The sequence below is a fragment of the Dermacentor andersoni genome, chromosome 8 (genome assembly GCF_023375885.2).
Source record: "Dermacentor andersoni chromosome 8, qqDerAnde1_hic_scaffold, whole genome shotgun sequence".
Lineage (NCBI taxonomy): Eukaryota > Metazoa > Arthropoda > Arachnida > Ixodida > Ixodidae > Dermacentor > Dermacentor andersoni.
In genome coordinates this window covers 135,667,865-135,692,304 of record NC_092821.1, presented here as the reverse complement: position 1 = coordinate 135,692,304, position 24,440 = coordinate 135,667,865, and the positions used below count along the sequence as shown (strand labels likewise).

General features: G+C 44.9%; 1 long non-coding RNA gene and 1 other non-coding gene across 2 annotated transcripts; both read right to left on the bottom strand.

Annotated features, from left to right (window-relative positions):
• Positions 1–8,046: 8,046 nt before the first annotated feature.
• On the bottom strand, positions 8,047–24,121 carry LOC126525776 (uncharacterized). The gene is made up of 3 exons (XR_007598297.2): positions 23,918–24,121; positions 9,387–9,447; positions 8,047–8,367 (listed from the first exon to the last, which is right to left on the bottom strand). It is a non-coding gene; the product is annotated as an uncharacterized lncRNA (long non-coding RNA).
• Positions 8,541–8,613, bottom strand: TRNAP-UGG (transfer RNA proline (anticodon UGG)). The gene has a single exon. It is a non-coding gene; the product is annotated as a tRNA-Pro (tRNA).
• Positions 24,122–24,440: the final 319 nt, after the last annotated feature.

Below are 24,440 nucleotides of genomic sequence, written 5' to 3'. Positions count from 1 at the left end.
TTCTTCAAGAGGTCGGTAAGTCGACGTGCGATGGTCTCAAAATCCTTCACAAAGCGTCGGAAATAAGAGCACAGCCCTACGAAACTACGAACCTCCTTGGTAGACTTCGGAACAGGAAAGTTCGTAACGGCGCGAATTTTGTCCGGATCAGGTCGCACGCCTCTGGCGTCCACGAGGTGTCCAAGGACGGTGATTTGGCGTTGAGCGAAGTGACAATTTGACGAGTTCAACTGGAGAACGGCGCAGCGGAACACGTCAAGAATCGCTGAAAGATGGTGTAGATGCGTGTCAAATGTGGGCGAATAAACGATGACGTCGTCCAGATAGCACAAACAGGTGGACCACTTGAACCCCTGAAGCAAAGAGTCCATCATTCGTTCGATGGTGGCGGGCGCGTTACAGAGACCGAAAGGCATCACCTTGAACTGATAAACGCCGTCAGGGGTAATAAATGCAGTCTTCTCTCGGTCCATGTCGTCGACGGATATCTGCCAGTAGCCGGACCGTAAGTCGATAGAAGAAAAATAGGTGGCACCGTACAGGCAGTTTAGAGCGTCATCAATACGTGGCAGAGGGTACACGTCTTTTTTTGTGATTTTGTTCAGGTGGCGATAATCTACACTAAAACGCCACGTGCCATCCTTCTTTTTGACAAGTACGACGGGAGAAGCCCAGGGACTACAAGAAGGCTCGATAATCTCCTTTGCAAGCATCTTTTTTACCTCCTGTTGGATAACAGCTCATTCGGACGCATAAACACGATATGGACGTCGGTGAATAGGGTTCGCATCGCCAGTGTTTATGCGATGGGTCACGACGGACGTTTGACCTAAGGGTCGATTGTCAAAGTAAAAAAATGTTGCGATAGCCTTCAAGAACGCGGCGAAGAGCTTGAGCTTGAACAGGTGTAAGATCAGAGGAAACCATCTTCTCAATTTCGATTTCAGTACCGTGCGATGACGTCACGGTATGGGCTGAGCTGTGACGATCTTTCACTGTGAATGGCTCGATCTCAACATCCTGCAAAGCGCTAATTATAGCCGATGAAATCCCCTGAGGAAGAACTTGAGCGCTTAGCGCGAAATTGACAAAGGGAAGGCAGGTGCCATTACCAGTAATTGTCAGCACAGTGTGCGGCACGGTAACAGCATGTGTAAGTATAACTGCCGCAACTGGTGCGACCACGTAATTACCGTCAGGTACAGCTGGTGAGGACAAGTCGACGTGTATCACAGATTGAGGCGGTAGGCGAATAAAATCCATGCAGCTCAAACGGCTTGGAGGCGGGTCCACATGGTCGGCAAGAAGATGCAAGTCAAGGCGAAGTGAGCCGGCCGAACAGTCAATGAGGGCAGAATGATTGGCAAAGACATCCAGACGAGAATGAGTTCGTGAGGGCAATGCTCGATGACGGTGAAGACAACGACGGTGTGTCTCTCAGCAATGGTGAGGCGGGCAGAGCACATGCGAACAATAGCGACAGTCCCTCCGTCGGCGACTTGTACAACTAGGTCCGGGGCGGGCGTCAGAACTTTCTTGAGCCGACGGCGAAGAGCAGCACTCATAATGGACACATGCGCTCCGGTGTCGATCAACGCGCACACAGGAACATTGCCGACGAGAACGTCCAAAAGATTCTTGTTCGTGGGTAAAGTGAAGCGAGGATTTCGTGCCAATTTCGTCATTGCAGCTTCACCTCCAGAAGCTGCACTGTCTAGTTTTCCGGTCGGGGGTGCGGCGAGTAGGTCGGAGAAGGAGCACGGCGTGACGGGGGCGAACGAGATTGACGACGGGAGGGAGAAGGCGAGCGGGAGTAACGGGGTCGTGTCAAAGGTGTCGCAGGGTCAGATAATGGAGCGGGCATAGAAGGGGCGAAGGAAAAGGACGCGCTAGAGTGGCGAGGGTGATAATCAGGAGAATAGCGCACCGGAGAAGTCCAGCGGCTGCGGCAGTGGCGAGTGACATGTCCTATCCGTCCGCAGTTAAAACAGATCGGCTTGTCGTCCACGGTTCGCCATTCGGAGGGGTTGCTCTGTCCACAAGAGGAGTAAGATGGACGCGGTGGGGACGGGCGTGGAGAAAGAAGCTCCGAGCCTAAGGAACAAATGGATTGCAGGCCGACATTGGACAACTCTTGACGGACGACGGCCTGGATCTAGGAGATTGTCACTGGAGAATGATCAGGTGACGGGAATGAAGGGGCCGCCGGTTGTGCCGCTTCGACCTCACGACGAATGATGCGGGTCAAGTTGTCACATCGCGACGGCTGGTGGAAGAGGTCGTCACAGGATGACGTAGCAGCTGTGTTGGGAAGTCGCGTGATGTGCTGGGATACCCGGCGGCGTTTAGCATGCTCAAGACAGCGGCACTCCTTGAGGATCGTATCGATGCTGGTGACGTTTGTAAACACCACTAAATTGAAGGTGTCGTCAGCAGTGCCTTTGAGGACGTGATTAACCTTATCGTCCTGAGACATGGTCGGGTCAGCCTTGGCACAAAGGGCCAAGACGTCGAGAATGTACGACACGTACGACTCGGTCGACGTCTGTACAAGTGTGGCAAGGGCTTTCTTGGCATTTACTTGGCCACCGAACGGATTGCCAAAAAGGTCGCGGAGCTCTCTTTGAAGAGATCCCAGCTCGAGTTCTCCTCTTCGTGAGTCTAAAACCATGCAAGTGGAGCTCCGTCGAGGTAGAAAAGAACGTTCGCCAGCATAATAGTCGGATCCCAGCTGTGACTGGTGCTGACACGCTCGTGTAAGCGGAGCCAGTCGTCAACATCAGGACTGCCGACTCCGTTGAAAACACCAGGATCCCGAGGGGGGGAAACGGCGACGTAGGTCGGGGCTGCAGGCGGAGACGGTTGCGTAGGTGCAGTGCCGCCAGCAGGAGCCGAAGTTGCACTGTCGCCGTTGCGACCGCTGCGAAGCTCCATGACGGGTACGGGGAACGTTCACCTCCACCAAATTAATGTTACGTGTAGCTGATGTACAAGTCTGTTTACATTATATTTACACGTAGACCAACGGTGGCAAAGATGGAGACGCTATATCAAGCGGGGCCACGTCGTCTTCTTTCTCCTCAGTGCAGCCACACTGTGGCGGCTCTTCCGTAGCAATGTTTAATTATGACAAATAACTAATTAGGCAGAAATAAAATATTAATAAGCTGAGTATCTCCAAGCGACCGCAAGCAACATTACCTTGGTTCTGTCCAGCTAATTGGCATTTGCTTATTTTTTAAAGTATGGCTCAAGTTACGTGGGACACCGTGTATAATAGCGTGCATGCTACAATAAATCCGTATAAAACATCCTGAAGTATCGCGCCTGTGTCATGTGGTTCATTCTCTGTCTTGTACTTTTTAGCGCAGTTTTTCTTTGTTCTCATAATGTCATACCAAATAGCCCCTCACCGTACGCTACTAGACTGAAGTACTTCACAGGAAATACGGGTTGGATAAGATATGTACAGTTGTTACAACTACGAGAGTACAGAACGATCGGACACGCTGCGGTGGCTTAGCTCCTATGGTGCTGCGCTGCTCAGCGCGTGGTCGCGGGATCAAATCCCGGCGGCAACGGCCACATTAGAGACTTTTAGCCTGTCCGCTATTCCGGTACACGGGAGCGGTTTGGGCGGATTGCCGGATTTGCGGGGGCGTAAACATGAGTGGCCAGAGCGGTGCAGCCGCCTGGTAGCGTCGAGTTCAAGCAGACAAACACAGAGCTAAAACTGCAGTAACCCACCATATCCTGCTTAGCTACTGGTGCAAACGTTTGGCAGCGGCGTACTTGTGAACAAGATTACGCCATTGTCGAAAATTTACGCCAGCAGCTACGCAGAATATAGTAATAAGCTTTGTGTTTGTGTGGTTGCGTTTGCGCCACCAGCTGGCGCCACCAATCTGGCCGCTCACGTTTACGCCCCCGCTAAACCGGCAAACCGCCCGCGCTTGCCGGAATACCGGACACGCTAAATGTCTCTATTGAGATGGTGGCGAAACACAATGACGCCCGTGTCCCGTGCATTGGCGGCACTTGAAAGGTCCCCTGATGGTGACAATTAATCCGGACTCCCCCACAACGGAGTACTTCATAATCAAATCGCAGTTTCGGCGCGTAAAACCTCAGAATTCATTTATTTATTTTGCGCTTCTCTATAGAAAAATGGCGCCTTCTATCGGTGCTGTCGCAAAACCGGGTGCACGTAAATGAACATATGTTATACAGGATTGCCTGAATATATATTTTCAAATTTTATTTTTATCCGGATTGTTTATTCAGGCATGAATACTACAGTGTCTCTGGAAACAACAGTAATTATCACATGATTGTTGGGGGATGCGTACAGATGTCAATATTGATGCTAAATTGATTCCGCTTGGCAGCGGCGAATTTTTAAAGAAGCTTCTTTTTTCTTTTTTCCAAGAGAGGCACATGGCCAGCGCCACACATCAAGTCACCCTAGTTGGACGGAAATATGTTTGTAAATACCCAGTGACCCAAGTTCTCGCAACGAAGGGTTTCGCAAGAACTTTCGAAAGCCCAGCAGCCCGATCCTTTGTCTACCCTTTAGACATTTCACTACTCCAGCACAGAAATTAGCGGAAAACTTGCGTGTTGATCAGAGACACATGATAGTGCCCAAACCGTCAGACACCGTTCAATTCTCTTTACTGCCTCTTCTTAAGAGTCTTGTTGTCTTCTCTTCGTACCTCCAAGCGTTTGTATGCTTGCGCAGTCCGTGCAGGGGCCGTGTCGAGCTCTGTTCATCTTTTTGTACACATTGGAAAGGGTCCTCTGTGCTACGTTGAAAAGCAGAGAAAAAAAATTACCCAGCCTTGCGGAACGCTTATGGCCGTGAGACGGTGATTTTTATTTCGTCAGCATTTTTAGCGTACTTAACGACTTTCCGGCAGCCAAATATCTATTTCTCTATGTATCTGTATACCTAACCGCATTGCCGCCTTCCTGGGTTAGTGGGTATTCCGTTGTCGAATGGGTAGTGCATCGGGCTGCTGCTCCAAAGGAACAGCGTGGGAAACCAGCCGTCCGATCAACTCCGGTCACTGAGTACGTGTATATATGTACCACTCTTCAAAGGACCTCATTCACTGCCAAAAGCGAGTCTTCTGGGACACCTTTCGTTATGTGTATAGTATGCGATAGTTAAACCCTGTAATGTAATCTCTAACTTGCGTCCTCGTTGTTAGGTAATAGCTGATGAGGAAGGGCTGGGCCACAAATACCCGGAGCTTATAGTTTGTACGAAAAAATGTGACTGCAGACAGTTTCAAATAGTTTGAATAAATCAATGAAAACTGAGCCTTCAATATGACCAATCCCTAGGGCACGTTTTCTTTTCACAGTTAATGATGCTATACCTAATTCAGTCACGCAAGATTTACGAAACGGGTATTGTTTGGAATATAGAAGGTTAAATTTGTTACGCTTGCTTGTTAGGCCGTTTACGGTAGTTTTCGAATTATTTTTCTAAACAATGATAACATCCAGATGCGCCGAAACCGTAAATCGATTCCCTGTCACCCTTTATGAGAGTAGGAGTTAACGTGTTTTATTTTATCAAGGAGGATGCATGTTTTGAACCTGCTGTTAATAACATTCATGATAACAAATTGCAACATTAGAATATATAATTTTATTTGAGAAGACTTTAAGACATCAATACCAAAGCTATTGGCTTGTTAACTAGTGGTAGAATCTGGTGCTTCACTGGCGAACAATTTATGGGTAAGGCTTCCAGTGTTGGGCCGTGCAGGTCTTAAGTCTAATGGAATGTTTATGTACCGTTTGTGAAGTACGCGACACTCGAATTATGCTAAATGCAAGCAGAAAATGAGGCGGATTCACACTCTTGCACGCAGATTCAGGGGAGTCTAGAGGATGTAGGAGATACATGCGCATTGTTACGTTGACGAACGCTCACGAGAAGTCTGTGCGCAAGAAAAAGCGACACAGATTTTGCGTATTTAGGTACTTTCTAAAGCCAGCATAAGACTGGCGCGTAGGAAAGAGCCCAGAATATCTTAGCCCAAATACCAAAAGGGGACATAAAAGTTTACCGAAGCCGCTGTCCACCGTTCCTCCGTGTGATATGCCACTACAACGTATGCGTCTTCTGCAAATACATGTGCGCCGACATTATAGCTACAAAGGTGAACAGCCCTTTTTAGAACGCGCCGCCGGAGCTCAGTGGAGCAAAGCAGCTGCGTGTAACGTTGTTCGCTGGGTTCAAGACAGGTGTCCACTGCACATGCGCGGCAGAAAGAGCGGGGCGCCTGCTCATCACTTCTTCGTTCCAGTTCCCAAATTGTGCTTTCGCTTCCCGCCGCCAGGGCCGCGCTGCAAGCCTGTGTGGCTTTGATATTGCATTGCCGCGGCGGCGAGTGCAGCGTCGTGCTGCCGTGTTTTTACGCGTGCAGCGAGGCGGCCAGGAAAGCCAGCGCGAGTGATGGCGTCGGACCGCTCGTTTTTGCAGAGCTGGCAATTTCGCCGTTCTATACAAGATGCGCCATCCGTCGTAGCCAACACACAGCGCAAAGGCCGGTGAACCGACAACAGCACGGCCTGTGAGGGTGGTGCGTAAGCAAAAACGCGTGGTCTCCCGCTATCACTCGCGCTTGCTTGCCTGGCCGCCTGGTTACACCTGCAGAACGTGGCGCCACGCCACTGCACTGGTTGCCGTGGCAATGTATTTTCGCATAGAAAAAAACTGTGGTCTTGCTGGTTTTAGTCTTTCAACAGGTCACCTTTTTGAGTGTTTATGACTCCTACAAAAAATATAAATTTTTTAGAACTTCCGCGTTATGTTCTTACATCTATTACAAACTAGAGATTTTACTGCAGTGGCCGCTCTTGTATATACATTTTATTGAAATGCTTTCCGCAGTGAAATTTTCGTTAAGCTCTAGTTAGTAACAACAGATTTATTTATTTAGTATTAGTTTCATTTACAAGCCTGAAGGCACTAGAGAAAGGAGTGGTTCATAAATAACAAAGACATACGTCTCCCACTGTAAAGTTCCACATACCGTGTTGATCACGGCCGTTTTCAAACTTGCATTGTCCGGAATAACGGAGATGAAAAAGAGCAGGTGGTTGTATTGAAGACTTGCTCATGTTGTATAAGCATGATGGCACAGCTTTGTACGGCAAATGTTAAACGATTTTTAAGGCTACGATTGTAGCGCGACGATTTCATGATGGACGTATTATACTTTGCTCATTTATAGTGGGGTTTGAATGATAAATTTGACGCAAAATACACAATTGTGCACATTGGGACGACATGAGAGTTCATGTTGACTGAGGTTTCATAGGCGTAACACCTGCGTAAAGAAAATAATTAGACAACATAAAACCAGAATCACGCTTATGAACGCTTTGAATGAGTTGAATTAGAGTACTTTGAGAAGGCTCCCGCATTGCCGACTATTGGCATAGCGACTTACGTAGTTGAAGTGTGCTTTCCATGTGAGGTTAGAAGGCGATATCACACGGCAGATGGCTGTAGGGGACATCTGAGTCTAGTCTGGTACCACTGATGATATAAGGGAGTGCATTTGTGTTCGTGTTCATACTACGAGATACTTGCGTATATTTAAATTTGTTAATATTGAGATTCAAGTTCCAGCTCTTGCAGTACGAAGGTATTCTGTCAAGGTCACTTTGAAGGTTACGAGAGTCACCAGCTTTAGTAATTTTGTGGTAGATTACACAATTTTCTGCGAATAATTTAATAGAGAAAAACAGTAAACCGTCGGGGAAAGTGGTAAGAAAAATGAGAGTAAGCAGGAGACCAAGGACACATCCTTGTGTTACCCCAGATTACAGGTTGAAAAGACGAAGAATAACTGTTAGCCACTACGTACTGGGAACTTACCTTTGCAGAAATCTTTTATTTCAAGAAAAAACAGTTTGGTCAATGTTTGCATTATCCAGCTTTCGAGACAGACATTAGTGTGAAATGGTGCCAAACGCTTCGGCAAAGTCGAATAATGTGCAATCAGAATTGAAGACAGATAGTAGCACGGAGAAGAGATACTGAGTTTAGATATAATAGCTGAGTGTTGAAAGAAAGCCTTCTTTTTTAGTCATGTTGACAGGAGTTAAATAATTAATTCCATTAAGAGAAATTTTACAACCTGTGCAAGATAGATATGTTCAAATGTCTTACACGAATGCTAGTAAGAAGATTTGACGAAAGTTTAGGACATGCAGCGTCTTTCAACGAGAGATGAGGAAAATTTTATTCTTCAGCTCGACAGGAATGCCCGCGGTGCCCAACCAAACTTTTCTTGTATTCTGTGATCCGTTGAAACAAAGAATGGCATTTCTTCCATGTTGCTGAAAAATATGCGCAAATAATTAGGATTCTGCTGAGAATTCCTTTCCTTCACTCATATCATAAGAAGCCAACAAACACTGACACCAAGGACAATATAGGCGAAATTACTTGTGCCTGATAAATCAGATAGAGAAACGATAAATTAATGGAAATTAATGGGGATGAAAAATGTTGCCGCACGTGGGGAACGATCCCACAGCCTTCGCATTCCACGTGCGATGCTTTACCAATTGAGCTACCGCGGCGCCGCTTCCCCATCCACTTTCTTGGGTATTTATGTTTGCTAGTAGAACCCTGGGAGTGCTAGCCAGCGCCACCACTCACTGACCTTGGCGGCGGATGTCGAACATCCTTTCTGCCGCAGGCGTCACGAGAACGTGATCTATTCGGGCGAAGGCAGCCATTCAATAAATCCACACATGCTATCTGAATGCATCAATGTTGCTAGATTCGAGACCCTCCTTACGTAATAAACGAGAAGAAAGTGGGTAACCGAGGGACCCGATTTTTATTAGTCATGTCATCAGAACCCAATAAACATTGACATCAAGGAAAACATAGGGGAAATTACGTCATAACAAGCCAACAAACACTGACACCAAGGACAACATAGGGGTGTCAACATGTGTCCTTCACACATGTGATTCGTTTGATTTAAATTATCATTTGTGTTGACAGCTCAAGATGGTGAGAGAAAATAGAACGGAGGCATGTCTTGATTTTTAAGGCGAGGTGGAGCTGAGTAATATTTCATGAATAATAAGCGCTTTCCAGTGGAACAAGGGGTAACATCACTCTTAAGCGGAATATATTTTACTTGTATCACTGATTTAGCAGTTTGTTGTTTATTATACATAGAAGGGCTGTTTTTGCTTACCTTTCAGATGAGAGATATCACAATGACTGTTTGCCAAAAAATAACCTACTCTTCTTACCTTAAATGTAATAACCATGGCGCCAGTACGACATACTCTTTTTTTTTCTACGAAATATTCGAGAGAATTTTGACTGTGCACACCTCTAGGCTCCATTCAGTGCTTGATGGGACGACTGCAAGAAGTTCCACTAGCGTCCTTGACCTGCAAACAAAGTGTTTTATATCAAAACGTGTCGTCCATGCAAAAAACTGCACCAACGAAAGGTGTTTCATAAGAGTGGTTGCATATCGTTATGAAATAGAAGAACAGGTAAATGGTCTCAAGTGACACTGAAGAAAATGGAAAGTAGCAAAGCAGCACTACCATTACTGCATGTAGACGACGAAAAATGCAGCACCTGCTACGAACATTGTAATGGAAGACAAAAACGAAATAAACATAGACGAAGTAGAGTTTAAATGGCCTAGGAAAAGACAAGAGGTGCACTCAAGCACTTGTTGGCAAGCGAACCGGTGGCATCGATTGCCCGGACCTAAGGCGGAGGTGAGCACGAGTTGCACCTCTCTGGTCTGGCTTGCTCCTCTATGGCACGCGGTTGTGCACCGTTGTCTGCGGCAAAGGCTTGCTCCGGCAACAACGGCCACGTCCTATGGTACGGTGACAACCTCGCCCTCACCAAATTGAACGCCCAAACAGACCGCCCTACGATACGGCGGCATCGCTCATGCAGAAATGTGACACCGTCTACACTATGGTTTAGGACAATTACTTGGGAAAACAATCATTACATTGTGATTTGTGAGGTTTATCACAACCTATACGTTAGGCCTGGACAATCATAAGGTAGATTCATTGGCGTACTGTTTGTACTTATTGTTGTTCGACTAACGCATTTGCTTTGTGTTTCTATATATCTTGATTGTTATTTTGTATATTGGTCTTTTGCACCGAGAACAATGACAATTTAAGGATGACTCCTTCCCCCTATCAAATAGCTTTTTCCTAAAGGAAGGCTTGCGGATGGTTGGTTTCGTACATGGTCTCTTAATCATGACCACAAGCATTGCAGATCACTGCGCATATGACCTTCACTAGTGCCCTGCACTGCCTGTCACACACTATGAAAATTCACCATTACACAAAACAGTTCATCTTCGTAAACATTACGTTATTATGGTCATCATTTCTAAATCTCTAACACAACCAACATTCCATGGGCACTTCTCAAATCAACACCTTTATATTTATCAAAAAAATGTGTATTACTCTTTGGATGCTTCATTACAATGATGAATCACTCTGAATGACTTCATGAAACCGTCCGAGGAGAATGTACTTGAATACGAAAATATGACACATAAACAACACAGATTTATGCTAAGCACGCTTCCATGCCAACGCCAAATTTGGCTGAGAAATTATATAAAACAGCTTTGATCAATATGGCTGCAGCAACTTCCGAAATCTCTCCAGCTTAAAATCACATACCATTGTGTTCAACACGTTGTTACTATGCCCTCTGTCTTTCCAACTAATCTGCTAATTGCCGCACTAATATTTTAACTAAGACGTCAACATGTCAATGATGATATGCTCTGGCGGTTCTTTAACCTAAGATTATCATGCCCGCTCAGCTACGTACACGTAACTGTTCACTTACAGACATGCAGTCTCGAGTTTAACGGTAATCGACCTTCTGTCTGCTTGTTAAAATTCTTGATGGGTTTTGCCCCAAATTCACCCAAATTTATCTTGCACTCTCGCCTGCTTCATATTCTTGCTCTTAAGCGAGGTTCTTGCCTTCGTCGCAATTGCCAAGAACAATGAAAAGGTTATGCCAAGTTTGTTTCGTCAATTGCCTATGTGTTTCCTGTGAGATTTTTCCGTTTTTATGATGTGTCCAGCCTCTTGTACCGTTTCATTCTGTCATGCCATTTTCTTATAATGTTTGGTGAAGGTCATTTTGTCATCAAGCATTTCTTTCTTCCTTTTGCAACGTTTTTTTTTTTTTGAAGAATGCTCCACCGAACAATTATGGTCACTGGTTTCCTTGAGCTTGCCAACCGGCGTCCCAGAGATCCATATTTTGTCACGTTGCCTCTTCATCTTGATGTGACTGATTGCTCTCCAGTAAAATATACCTCGCCGTCCTTCTCTCACATACCCGCCTTTACAAGATAGCTGCTTACCGATGCAGTTTCCTTTAGACTGCAACACGGCACAGCTTATTCTTTTTGGGCGATGGATTGCTGCCAAGCGCAACCTGTGTTTTAGTCCTTAGAAAGTTGACTTCTGATGCATCTTTTCTTTTCCTTTCTGTTCTTTGACATCCTTCACGCTGTTCGGGCATCAATTCTTCCCTTCACTCTCCTTCTTCGTTGTGTGTTCATGGAAGATCTCTTTTTGCCCATAGACACTTCGGTCATCATTCTCGTTGCTGCTTATTGATCTTTGTGAACTTTCGGTTTTCACACGTTCTGCCTTTTCCTGCGTTCTTTCATAAAAATGACTGGCGTGCAGCTAGTCGCTTCTTGATTGTGGCTGCTCAGCAGTAGCGGATGGTTCGATATTTACTCCATCTAGATCCCTCCGCAATGTATCCGTTTACCAGTATATAAGCCGTGGACACAGCACCTTGTCCTCCTTTCTATCTCTTCATTCATCATAGGTAAAACTATGTTATTGAAATCCGTCTTAAACAGGTTATTCATTCAGACGTAGTCCTCAAAGTGCTGTCTGTAAAATCTCAGAGGCTTCGCATTGCCTTCATTACTTTTTAACGCTCCATTCTTCCCGCTACGCCTAAGCACTTGCCCAATTTCTCAGCTACATGTGCTACCTGTAATATTGCGTCTCGTGTCTTGCATCCCGCCAGAGTGCTCTTCCTGTCCCTTTGCTGCATTTTGTCTTGTGTGCAAAATGTCCTCACTGGTTTCTGTCTTATACTCCTAATCTCTACTTGATGTCTTCTTTAATACACGTGTTCCTTCCCCTTTATTGCTTCATTATCGCTTCGCGATCATTTATATCTGTTCCTTCCAAAGGGCGTAGTGCTACTTTTTGTAAAGAAGCTCTCTTTCATCCTGTATATAAACTCTAGTGTCTTCTTTGCCTAATCCACTTATCACGGCCACATCAAGTTCTTTACTCATTGGCCCTATTTACGCATTTGGTATTGCCTCTGCACTGTTACTCTTATCTCGCACTTTACATCCTGATGCTTGTAAAGTAACCCTGCTTAGTGTCTATTAAAGCCCACTCTTCAGGCATAAAAATATATGATTAACTTGTCTATATCATTGTTTCTCTCTGCACTAGGTTCGTAGCAACTGAAAAACTAAGACTCCTCCCTGGCTCTAAACTTATTTTGGCAGGGCTTTTGGCGCATGAGGCAAAGGCACGAATGTACGCGAGAACAATCAACACACATGTATAAATTGAAACCACCATACATTCAGCAGTAACACATTACAAGAACTATTTACAGTAAATGCGTCAACGGTAAGTGCAAATATTATGCTAGCAAACCTAGTCTTGCGATTATCATGGGAAACTATTGTATTCAGAATAAATTTCAAAAATCACCGGTTATTGTTCATATTGAGAAGTAAGTGTCCTACATCTTAATGTGGACGGTGTTGCTTACATGACTCTGCATTGCGCCACTGTAGCCCAGGATGTCGCCTGCAACCAAGTGCTCGAGCGCACTTCTTTCCTTTTCCAAGCCAAGAGGTGCGCTCTTCTTTTTTAATGTAAAGCATTCATTAGGAACTTCAGGCGCGTGTCTGTCTGTCTGTCTGTCTGTCTGTCTGTCTGTCTGTCTGTCTGTCTGTCTGTCTGTCTGTCTGTCTGTCTGTCTGTCTGTCTGTCTGTCTGTCTGTCTGTCTGTCTGTCTGTCTGTCTGTCTGTCTGTCTGTCTGTCTGTCTGTCTGTCTGTCTGTCTGTCTGTCTGTCTGTCTGTCTGTCTGTCTGTCTGTCTGTCTGTCTGTCTGTCTGTCTGTCTGTCTGTCTGTCTGTCTGTCTGTCTGTCTGTCTGTCTGTCTGTCTGTCTGTCTGTCTGTCTGTCTGTCTGTCTGTCTGTCTGTCTGTCTGTCTGTCTGTCTGTCTGTCTGTCTGTCTGTCTGTCTGTCTGTCTGTCTGTCTGTCTGTCTGTCTGTCTGTCTGTCTGTCTGTCTGTCTGTCTGTCTGTCTGTCTGTCTGTCTGTCTGTCTGTCTGTCTGTCTGTCTGTCTGTCTGTCTGTCTGTCTGTCTGTCTGTCTGTCTGTCTGTCTGTCTGTCTGTCTGTCTGTCTGTCTGTCTGTCTGTCTGTCTGTCTGTCTGTCTGTCTGTCTGTCTGTCTGTCTGTCTGTCTGTCTGTCTGTCTGTCTGTCTGTCTGTCTGTCTGTCTGTCTGTCTGTCTGTCTGTCTGTCTGTCTGTCTGTCTGTCTGTCTGTCTGTCTGTCTGTCTGTCTGTCTGTCTGTCTGTCTGTCTGTCTGTCTGTCTGTCTGTCTGTCTGTCTGTCTGTCTGTCTGTCTGTCTGTCTGTCTGTCTGTCTGTCTGTCTGTCTGTCTGTCTGTCTGTCTGTCTGTCTGTCTGTCTGTCTGTCTGTCTGTCTGTCTGTCTGTCTGTCTGTCTGTCTGTCTGTCTGTCTGTCTGTCTGTCTGTCTGTCTGTCTGTCTGTCTGTCTGTCTGTCTGTCTGTCTGTCTGTCTGTCTGTCTGTCTGTCTGTCTGTCTGTCTGTCTGTCTGTCTGTCTGTCTGTCTGTCTGTCTGTCTGTCTGTCTGTCTGTCTGTCTGTCTGTCTGTCTGTCTGTCTGTCTGTCTGTCTGTCTGTCTGTCTGTCTGTCTGTCTGTCTGTCTGTCTGTCTGTCTGTCTGTCTGTCTGTCTGTCTGTCTGTCTGTCTGTCTGTCTGTCTGTCTGTCTGTCTGTCTGTCTGTCTGTCTGTCTGTCTGTCTGTCTGTCTGTCTGTCTGTCTGTCTGTCTGTCTGTCTGTCTGTCTGTCTGTCTGTCTGTCTGTCTGTCTGTCTGTCTGTCTGTCTGTCTGTCTGTCTGTCTGTCTGTCTGTCTGTCTGTCTGTCTGTCTGTCTGTCTGTGTCTAGTGGCTTCAACTGAATATATATTACAAGCATGTATACATGCGTGCATACATACACGCGTGGGCATTAAATGCATGCATATATTAACATGAATGATATGTCACGATATATGGTACGAATGACCTGTAAAGTCGTGCTCGTTTCTCGAACTGAATAAACATCTCCATAATAATCAAATACACGCATGACTTGGCATGGATTACATTACGTAAATATCATGTCATGAATGACATGCGTACTATAACATGAATGACAAGACACAAGCGCATGTCATTTCGTGACATCAATACTTTCGTGCAAAAATTACTTAAATGCGACCAGCAGAAGAAGAGCTCTTATCAATCAAACACGCCCTTCGTGGTGCTTCCGCTCCTTCTTCAATGCCTTGCACGGCGAAGGCTACAGCGGAGCGGGACGTGCCCACAACGCTCTGCCTAATGAAAGTCAACGTGGCGAGCAGGTCAAGTTTCATTTTGGATGTTAACGGAGACGCGCCTATTCCAAATTTCGGCGCCTACGACGCGCCAAACGTAAGCCGCACGCGGTTGTCCTCAATAAGCCGCAGTGCGCTTAGCCAGTGGACCCATCCCGGCACCCTGAAGCGGCTGCGGTATCTACGCTACGTAGCACGACCGCAGCTACATGCAATTTTAGTGAGTGTAGTGCGTACGGGCTGCATTTGCTTTGTGCACGGCAGAGCTTGAATGAGTGCTCGCGCTCATATGCTAGTCTGACAGCTTGACCGGCGGATGGTAGCCACTTGTAACTTGCGCCTTTTCAAGTGCTATTGCTAAGCCAGCCAAGGCGTCTAACCAGTAGCGGTCAGGTGTTAGCGCGTGCTGGCAGGCGTGCATGTGGTCAAGGCTTAAGTTTCGTGGGGTTCGAGGCTAGTTGAGCGTTCAAAACTAGTCGGCACGCGACAGGCACGACTGCTAAATTTGGCTGAGATGTTCACACCAGCATTTGCTATCCACAACATTGCATTTTCACCAAGCCCAAGGGAGTGTTCAGGATTACGTTAAATTGACATATATCTTGATATGAATGGCATGCCACAAATGTCATTAATGTCATCACATGAATGACATGCGTGTCATTAAATCATACTGATGACGTGGCATGCATGAGCACTTACTTCTTATTCTTTCTTGTGATGTTATGCACGGATGTCTGGCCACACATATCCTGATACACTTCCGGTAAAGAAATGGCTAGGACACCATCACCTCATGTCATTTATGTTAATAATGACATTCACATCGTGGCATGCATGCGATGCATTTCATGTCATGAATGTCATGTTAGAAAATGAAACTTACGTCAATGACACAAATTTCATCAGCGAGATAACTATTATAGATTCAATGACATTACAAGAACTATTTTAACTCGATATATTCTGGGTATGCGTGCAATATAACATGCATGTGGGATATTAATAACATGCCATGCAGTGTCTGTCATAGAATGATTGGCTCTAATGTCACTGTCTGTATGTCAAGCCATGACATGACTCCCGTGTCGGTCCTGACATGCATGTATACAATTCACGACATGACATTACCAAAACGGTAATGCCGAGCCAGTGGACCAGCTTGCCTACTGACTTGGGGCCGATGTCTATTTGCTCGTGCTTCTGATGCCGTGATGGTCGCCGCATAGTCATTCCAGCATCCTAATCCGACTCCCACTTTTGATTCTCGCTTGCCATCTGCGCTCCAACCAAGTGACACGCGTAAGAATATCCCGGCAGGAGACCGAGCGATGGCTCTATCTGTTCAAGCAGTGATTGAAAAGCAAGTTTCCTATGATGGTCGATTTTTGAATGCCAACGCCCACCTACTCATCTCTCCTAAGCTCGTACTAGTCTTTCATGGTCCTTCTGGCCGTTACCAAGCCTCTTATTTGAAGAAGTTCTTCTTTAACTTGGTGCACATAGTATTGGAGTGCGACCAACCTGCATGTAATTTCAAAACGACAACGTCAACACTGCTCCGCAAAGGCGATCTACTGCCTCGCGACACCCATCCGAATGAATAGATGGCGTGGCGACAGGTTTTAGGCTGTGCTGCAATATCGCAGTCCAGGAACCCGTTTGTGTCCAAGTGATACCACGTGCTGCCTTCAGTGAGCCTTAAGTTTCTTTGTTTCTTACGCATCTCGCACCTCTAGGCCTCTCGTTCACATCAATGCGATTGTTCGTAAATATCGTGTAGTCATAGTTACCATCGTCGTCATGCTGCTGTCATCCAGCACACGCACTAGCTTTAATTCTACCTTACTCAATTTGCGTCACAGACACAAACAATAGATCTAGACAAACGCATTGGTTAAGCTACTAACGCTTTGGGGAGCTTCAAACAATGCGGCATAGCCAGCTGCATGCAAAGTGCTTCGACGACGTCGATTCCCAGAGTGTGTGCGATCTGCACAATTTTTTTTCTGTTATGTTCGCGAAGCTTGATCCTTTCTTCGTTGTCTACATCAAGCAACATTTGTGTTGCCGGTGCTTCATCCCTTTTTTTTAGCGTCAGTTTGGGCCCTTCACCTGTCCTTCTAGCTCAGGAAACAAATTATCATTACCGATAAAGCTTTCTGCTCGTAAAAATATATTGCAAAATATGCATCCAGTATTTCATCTCGGCTAACATGTGGAAAATAGTCCAAGTTTGGAGACGTAGCACCGGAAGCGAGAACAATTTGACATAAGCTCCATTGCAGATCAAAATATTAACCTTCGGGGGGGGGGGGAATTAGGGGGCATGTCCATCTTTAAAAGGTGTGGTTCTTGCTTAATGTGTTCCAAAGAAAGCGAAACCTGCTTTGAGTATTGTTATTCGCATCAACTTTTTACGTTATCAGTGGCAGAATACTGAAGACCGCAAACAACGCAGATAAATGATTTACTCCCCACAGTTTGCTTTTTTTACGCCATTCATGTTTTGACCTTTGCTAACTTGAGAAGGTTCACAAACTATTGTCAAAGTTAATTTGAAACACCAAAGCAATTGTTTATTTTTATGAACGAGAAGAAGGGGAACAGCGGGTGCGATATTTTATTAGTCAGATCATAAGCCAACAGACACCGAGAACAGCATAGGGGAAATTACATGCACTTAATTGCTGAAATAAAAATACGATACTTTAATGAAAATAAAAGTGGCTGAAAAAACAACTGGCGGCCGGTAGGGAACAAACGCATGTCTTCGGATTACGTATGCGAGGCTCTTACCAACGCAGCTAGCACGGCACGGTTTTCCCTCCGCTTGCTGGGGCGTTTAAGTTTCCCTGCTAGAACTAAACCTGGGAGTGTTAGCCAGAGTCACAGCTCACGGCCTTGACCGCGGATGTTTGTCATCCCCCCGCCCTTTTTTTTTGTCGCAGGCATCACGCTTTTCATCAACTCCTTTCCATTAATTTATCATTTCTTCCACTCAAATATTACGTACATGCAGTTTCCCCTCTCCCGTCATTGGTGTGTTTGCGTTGGCTCCTTGTAATATGAGTATTTTTGTGTCACAGCATGTATACCAACAATATCCTTGCTGTGAGCTCTATTCATATCTTTCTTTTTGTTACTAATCTTTCTGCACGCTCTTCCACAGGGTTTCCACACTATTCATTTACTTCTCCAGGTATACTACCATGGGCAGCCTGGTCAATACACACTGGAAATGTTTGCGATTCAACAAAAATGCCTCATCGTTTCTTTCGTTCAAAAGGAAAATGATGAGTCTTAATCTAGTCGCAAACCGTCTTGCTTCTTCAATGTGTGGCGAAGTAGCTTTCAGGAACGTAATATAAACTACAGGAAAATACAAATATGAGATATGAAGTCCCATTTTATAAAATGATCTTAGAAAAATAGCCTAGCGTATTTTATTGTACAAGACAAAAATCTATGAGAAAGTGGTTGTGAGCTCTAAAGTTAAATTTCTTGGGGTGCTAGTTCGAGATTTTAGCGAAGCGGTTTTGAATAAAAAAAGATAGAACCTAACTAAAAGGTAGACGCCAAAAATAACCTTCAAATTCACAGTGAACTATTTTAACCAATGAACTAGTTGTTTTCATTACACATACTAAAGCTATGTAAAACGGTGGATATAAGCTCTCATCCTCCTTCATCTATCTCAGTAATCGATATCAGTTGGTAAATGTGCCTTTGGTCTGCCTATATATTTTTTTAGTAAGTGCCCTGGAGTCAGAGCAAGCAAGCCGAACTCAGCGCTGCAAAGTTCCCTATATTGCTTAATGCTACCTCGCTCGATGCATGTTCTCGTCTCTCTTGATTACTTTAACGTTGTTCTATATGTAAACTTGGCTGCTTTTGTCACCAATTTCACTTCTCTCTAGCCGCTTTCTAAAATTTTCTGTCGAAGACTTCTGCAGATTTTACCTCTCGTCCGCTTCTCTACCCAAGCACCTACCCGGTGTGCACGCACCAATTCTGGGCGCTTGGACAATGTTTACACACCCAATAGCATATGCGCAGTCGAAGATATCCCGGGTCTAAAGTTGTTTATTTGATCACATAGTAAATAGCACATGCGCAGTATTAGAAACCCACTTGCGCAAGTTGTCTTTCGGGGCATAAGCCTAGTGAAACTAGCCAGTGGCCCAAGTTGCCGTAACAGTAATAAGACAGCAGCAGCAAGAAACCGCAAAGTGGCGAGAAAAATTAAAGAAAGGTTGCTATTGAATATATGTGCTGATTCAGGAATTAAACCCAAACCCAACGTCTTTCCTTAAGTCGGTCCCATATCTTCACAACCCGTTTTGGCATTCTGTTTGGGTGACACTAGAGCATAATAACTAGGCGGATCGAACGCACATGTTCTAATATATTGAATTGTGCTACAAGATGTGAGAAATATTATGTTGTTTGCTACTTCTTGATTTCATCTTATTTGTTTTAAGTGTACCCGCCGCTTCTTAGCAAATAGCCCGTTGGGTCTATGTGTCATATTATGGTAACTATAGTCATCATAAAAGTGTGGAAATCCTCTAAAAACACGTTGGCAACAGCACGATGTGAACTGTCCGCTTCTCGACCAATCCTCTCTTACGCGGCTAGTGCTATTGTATGAGAATCATCCCATGGAAATGATATTAACATAATCGCATGGAAATCATTGTATGGAAATTATCGTATTGAAAGAATTGTATGGAAATTATCCTTTTTTTACCGACGTAGTAGACGCCTAATTGGTGCCGCCGAATATTATTCGCCAGTTTCGCGACGCCTGTCCCCAATCCCCCCCCTACCCCTCCTCCTCCACCGTTGTGGGTATGTTCGATTGTATGGAAATCATCATTAAAATCAACACGTGGACGCGCTTCTTGGCCGATCCCTCATTATGGGTATCCGTCATAGCACGGACATCATCGACGCTATCAATACGCTGCTATAGACTCGAACAGTTAGTCCGTGTTTGCACCACATTATAACAATCACTTCTTGGCCGAACCCCCAATGTGGGTGCGCATTATAATACGGAACTCATCTTCATACTCGACGCATGGTCACTATCTTAAAGAACTAGTTAGTATTGGTGCGAGAGAAGCACAGGCGCGTTTGTGGCCTAATAGTTGGACAATCGGGCAGCTGTGGAGGCGCGCCGAAGTTCGATTTCCGCTGCCAGAAGAGACGCGTTGAACCTAGTCAGTGAGAACGTAACCAGCGACCGACCGGCAGACAGAGAAAGGCGCAACCACAGTTAATGCCTGCGCCTGGCTGTAGTTTGCCTTTGCTGCGGTTGCCGCGCTATCTCTAAAAGATACGTGCAACTGGCAAAATGAGTTAGACCGAAGCACGCGTCCGACCAGAGAGCCGTGGTGATATAGAATAAAGGCCGCTCCAATGTCAGTGCACTGTGTATTGCCTTATTCAAGGAGCAACTATAGTCTCTTTCTCCCTTGTGCAATAGACTCGGATAGCAATGTCACTTATATGAACAGTCACGACAAAAAATATAAAAGTGGCGACACCCTGTGTGGCTGAGGCACCGCTAAATGTATCCTGGCGTCTTGAACTTTGGAATGTGTTGGTGAGGGTGTTCCAAAAAAGAAAAGAAAATGAGGACCAGACAAAGAAAAACAAAAGGAAAAGCGGGGAGGACCGAAACCGGAATAAGAAATAGGAGGGTAACATGGGCAAAAGCAGGCGGGGGCAGATTTATATGAGAAAATGGGTCGTACAGTTGATATATGCGTAAAAATATGTAGGAGTATATTAAATAGAATAGTAGGTAAGGGAAAATTGAAATGGAGGAATAGGCGAGGTTAAGGGAATTACGGTTACGACTGGCGCATTGTTATTTGTGCCTTGGTTGATGTTATGAGAATTATGGAGAAATATGGAAAATTACTGAGAATTATGCAGGACATTAATACTAAAAGCACACTACCCGAAAACGTAATTCTCGCAACACTAGACGTCACGGTCCTGTACACCAACACTCGACTACCCGATGGATTATCTTCGGCAAAACAAACGCTGTCTAAGCACAATGCACAACACTCTATTGAAATCTACTTGCGTCTCCTTGAATTAGTTCTAACACATGACTATGAATTTCAGGGTAGTTACTGCCTACAAATACATGGGACAAGTATGGGTAGGCCTTTTGCACCAGCCTACGCGAACTTCTTTATGGGGATTCTAGAAATAGGTTCCTATCGCGCTGCACTAACAAGCCTCACACATACCTGCGATACATACACGACATATTCGTAATATGGGGACATGGTCAAGCAAGTCTAGATATATATGTAGCATTTGTAAATTCTTTTCACCCAACAATAAAATTCACATCAGAATATTCAACTGAGCGCATAAACTTTCTGGACACAATACTATACATTGACAATTTTACACTAAACACAACGCTGCGTAGGAATCCTTTCGACAAACAACCGTATCTAGAATATACACCATCCCAGACATCGCAAAAATTGTATTTTTAAAGGCCAAGCAACAGGACAACGTCCCATTTGCGATGAAAACCAAGACTACATAGATAGACTCGATAAATTTAATGAAACCTTATCACACAGGAATCACCCAAACAGTGCTTTTTCAAAAAACCTTCGCCAATGCAACGAAACATCATTGAGTCGAGGTCCTCAAGCTCCGCCCTAGGATCACAAAATCAACAGCGCCTCTTCTTGCTATTAAATCCTAAAACGCACTCCCAGATGCGAAAACAATCCTGAGTAAATACTTCCCAGTTCTCACCAGCAACCAGAATCCTGATAAGATTTTTCCCGACCCGCCCAGAGTAGCCTACAGGCACAACACTAATTTTAAGTATATTTTTGTACATGCCAAACTAAGGACAAAGATGAAGTTAGGAACCGGTCCTTCGCGCCACCCCAGGTGCTCTACATGCAAACATATTAAATTTAATAATATAGTAAAAGGTACAACGTCGAATTACTCAAACAAGGTAACTTTGAGTTTCACCTACACATCAAGCAGAGTAGTCTACTGTCTAGAATGCGCCGGTTGTAGCAAACAATACATATGTGAGACTGGACAACAAATTCATACAAGACTCAACGGTCACCCTGCATGTGCAAAACACAATTTACCTAAAGCAGTACCCAGCCACTTCAATGAACATGGTCATATATTCGACAAAGTAAGGCTCTACATAATACAAGTAAATTTCCGTGCACCTCGACAGAGGAAATATACAGAATCATACCTCACACACAAGTGTAAATGCGAACACCCGACGGGAAATAATTTGGCACGTGCCAAATTATAATCTCTAAAAGCTGTAACTAAGTCTCAAATTCTCATATTATCATCCAAGGCACAAAGCACCATTGCACCACCAGCTAATTCCTAAATCTGAACCTCACCAATTACTTCATTTCCAATTTTTCCCTCTCTACTGCTCAATTTAATACATTCCTTCATATTCTATGCATATATCAGCTGTAGAACCCCCTTTTCCATATACACCTGCCACTGCCGACTTTTACTCATGTCACCCTCGTATTTGTTATTCCGGTTTCGCTTCCCCCATCCCCTTTCTCATTTGTTTTTCTTTGCTTGTTTTAAATTTTATTTTGTGAAACACTCTCACCAACGCATTCCTAAATCCCAGACGGCACGGTACCTTTCTTGGCGCATCAGCCACACCCGGCGTCCACACTTCTGTATACCGCCGTGACGACGCCTACGTTGACCTACAGGGGCTAATGTCCCCTGAAAGGCCAAGCCGCTGCTTTCTAACTACCCAGTGCATTGCACCTCATGCTCCTTGTCGCCATCCTAACTCCTTTAAATTGACCCGACACATTGCTGCTACGCTGCTCAAGTCGTTACTTCAACCAATGTCTTTTTGGGCCCTTTTTGTTACTCGCGATCTGACCGAATGGCTGGCACTTCTAAAGCCACAAAAACATGCCGCCAACGGCAGTCCTAAATGCTCCCTAACCTCTCGCTCCTCCAGGCACCCTCCCACGCCCTTCTTTTTCCTTTCGTGTTTCTTTTTTTACTTTTGGTCTCTTTTTTTTCTCTTTCCTTTTTTTTCCTCCCCGCCTTCCTACTCTCCCGCTACGGTCCTGTCGTCTTAGGAGGCACGCTTACAGAGGTGAGCTGACAGCACTCCTTCTCTTGGAAGTCTCTCCCTTTACAACCAGCCGCCACCGATAACAACCGCGCGTGACATCCCTCTACGAACCCGTTAAGACTTATATGCCGACGATGATGAGGCCGCCTTTGACGAAGATAGATCTTCTTATCGAAACGTTGGCAAGCCTTCCAGAGGCACCTTATCCCTGCTTATAACTTTCATGTGAAGTAGCATTACTTTAGATTATGCAAACGTCATCGATCTTTGTTTATATTGTTGCACAACGTTTATAGAAAATGCCTTTTCGGCGAGGTGCGTGAGCACGATATCTCATAGCAGTAACGGTGCATGGGACACCAAAATTTAAAGTGGCAGTAACTCGTACTACAGGTAATATACCTCTTTCAGTGCTCTTTAAGAAGACGGCAACAATGTCTTGCGAACCCTTACGGGTTGCAATTAGTGACAATTTAAAAAAGAGCAACAAGTGCAGCTCTGAGGGTGCCATTTATCATAGAATTATTATAGAAAAAGAACGAGAAATGTACCAGCATGGCAAAAGTGATGAAAAACCTCATGTGAAAGGTAAGTGCGAAACATTGGCATAGTGCCTTGTTTTTACAGCACTTCTTCAATCAAGACGATGAAATGATGGGAAAATAATTGTTTGTATACGTTTCGCCTGTTCCTTTACAAACCTACTTTTATTGCTATTGTTCCAATTTTGCGGCATATAAATAGTGAAAATTAGTAATATATGATGAGGGGTGTATACTTGCAGTCAGTGCTCCAAATTCTCGGCTAGGTCGGCAGCATTTTCTTTCTATTTGAAAATTGGCTGCGCTGCAATGCATAATCGACTGATCGAAACTCTTTGCAGCGTATTTGGTGCCGTTCGTCGAGTAAATATGGGCTGCAATAGTACTGCGTTATATCATCTTCCTTGCGGAAGTGGCTTTGCCATAAACGTACCACTTATTCAAGCAAGAAAATGTGCGTTTACCCACCCTTGAAGGTTGCTGGACGACGCGATTGTGTAGTTGTTCGACGAGTAGTAGTAGTGGCAGGTCGGAATACGAAAACTCTCTCCTCAACTTTTACACTATGTAGCTGTGCAAGAACAGCAGAGCAACCTCCTCCTTGCATCGCGTAGAACAGGAACACTAATGTGGTGGAAACTACCAAAACTTCCCAGAATGAAACCTTCGCCATGGCAGCCAGGCACCGAAGTCATTATGTTAGGCCGAGGCTCTAAGCGTTTATATGCGTTGTCGCTCGCAACGTATGCAAAGACATAAAAAATCGCATTTACATTTCGAAAAACCTCATTGCTTATGAATTTCCTGACGCAAAATATAATTATGATTCCCACTTTCGAGTGTGACGCAAGCTTCTCACAGAAAATTTGCGAGAATACCATTGTTTAATCACACCTGCTTCTTGGTGATGGAAAAATAGCCGAAAAGAACAATGCTGCACTGAGGGTAAACTCTGTGAACGGGACGACTAAATGTTGCAGGTTGTATATTT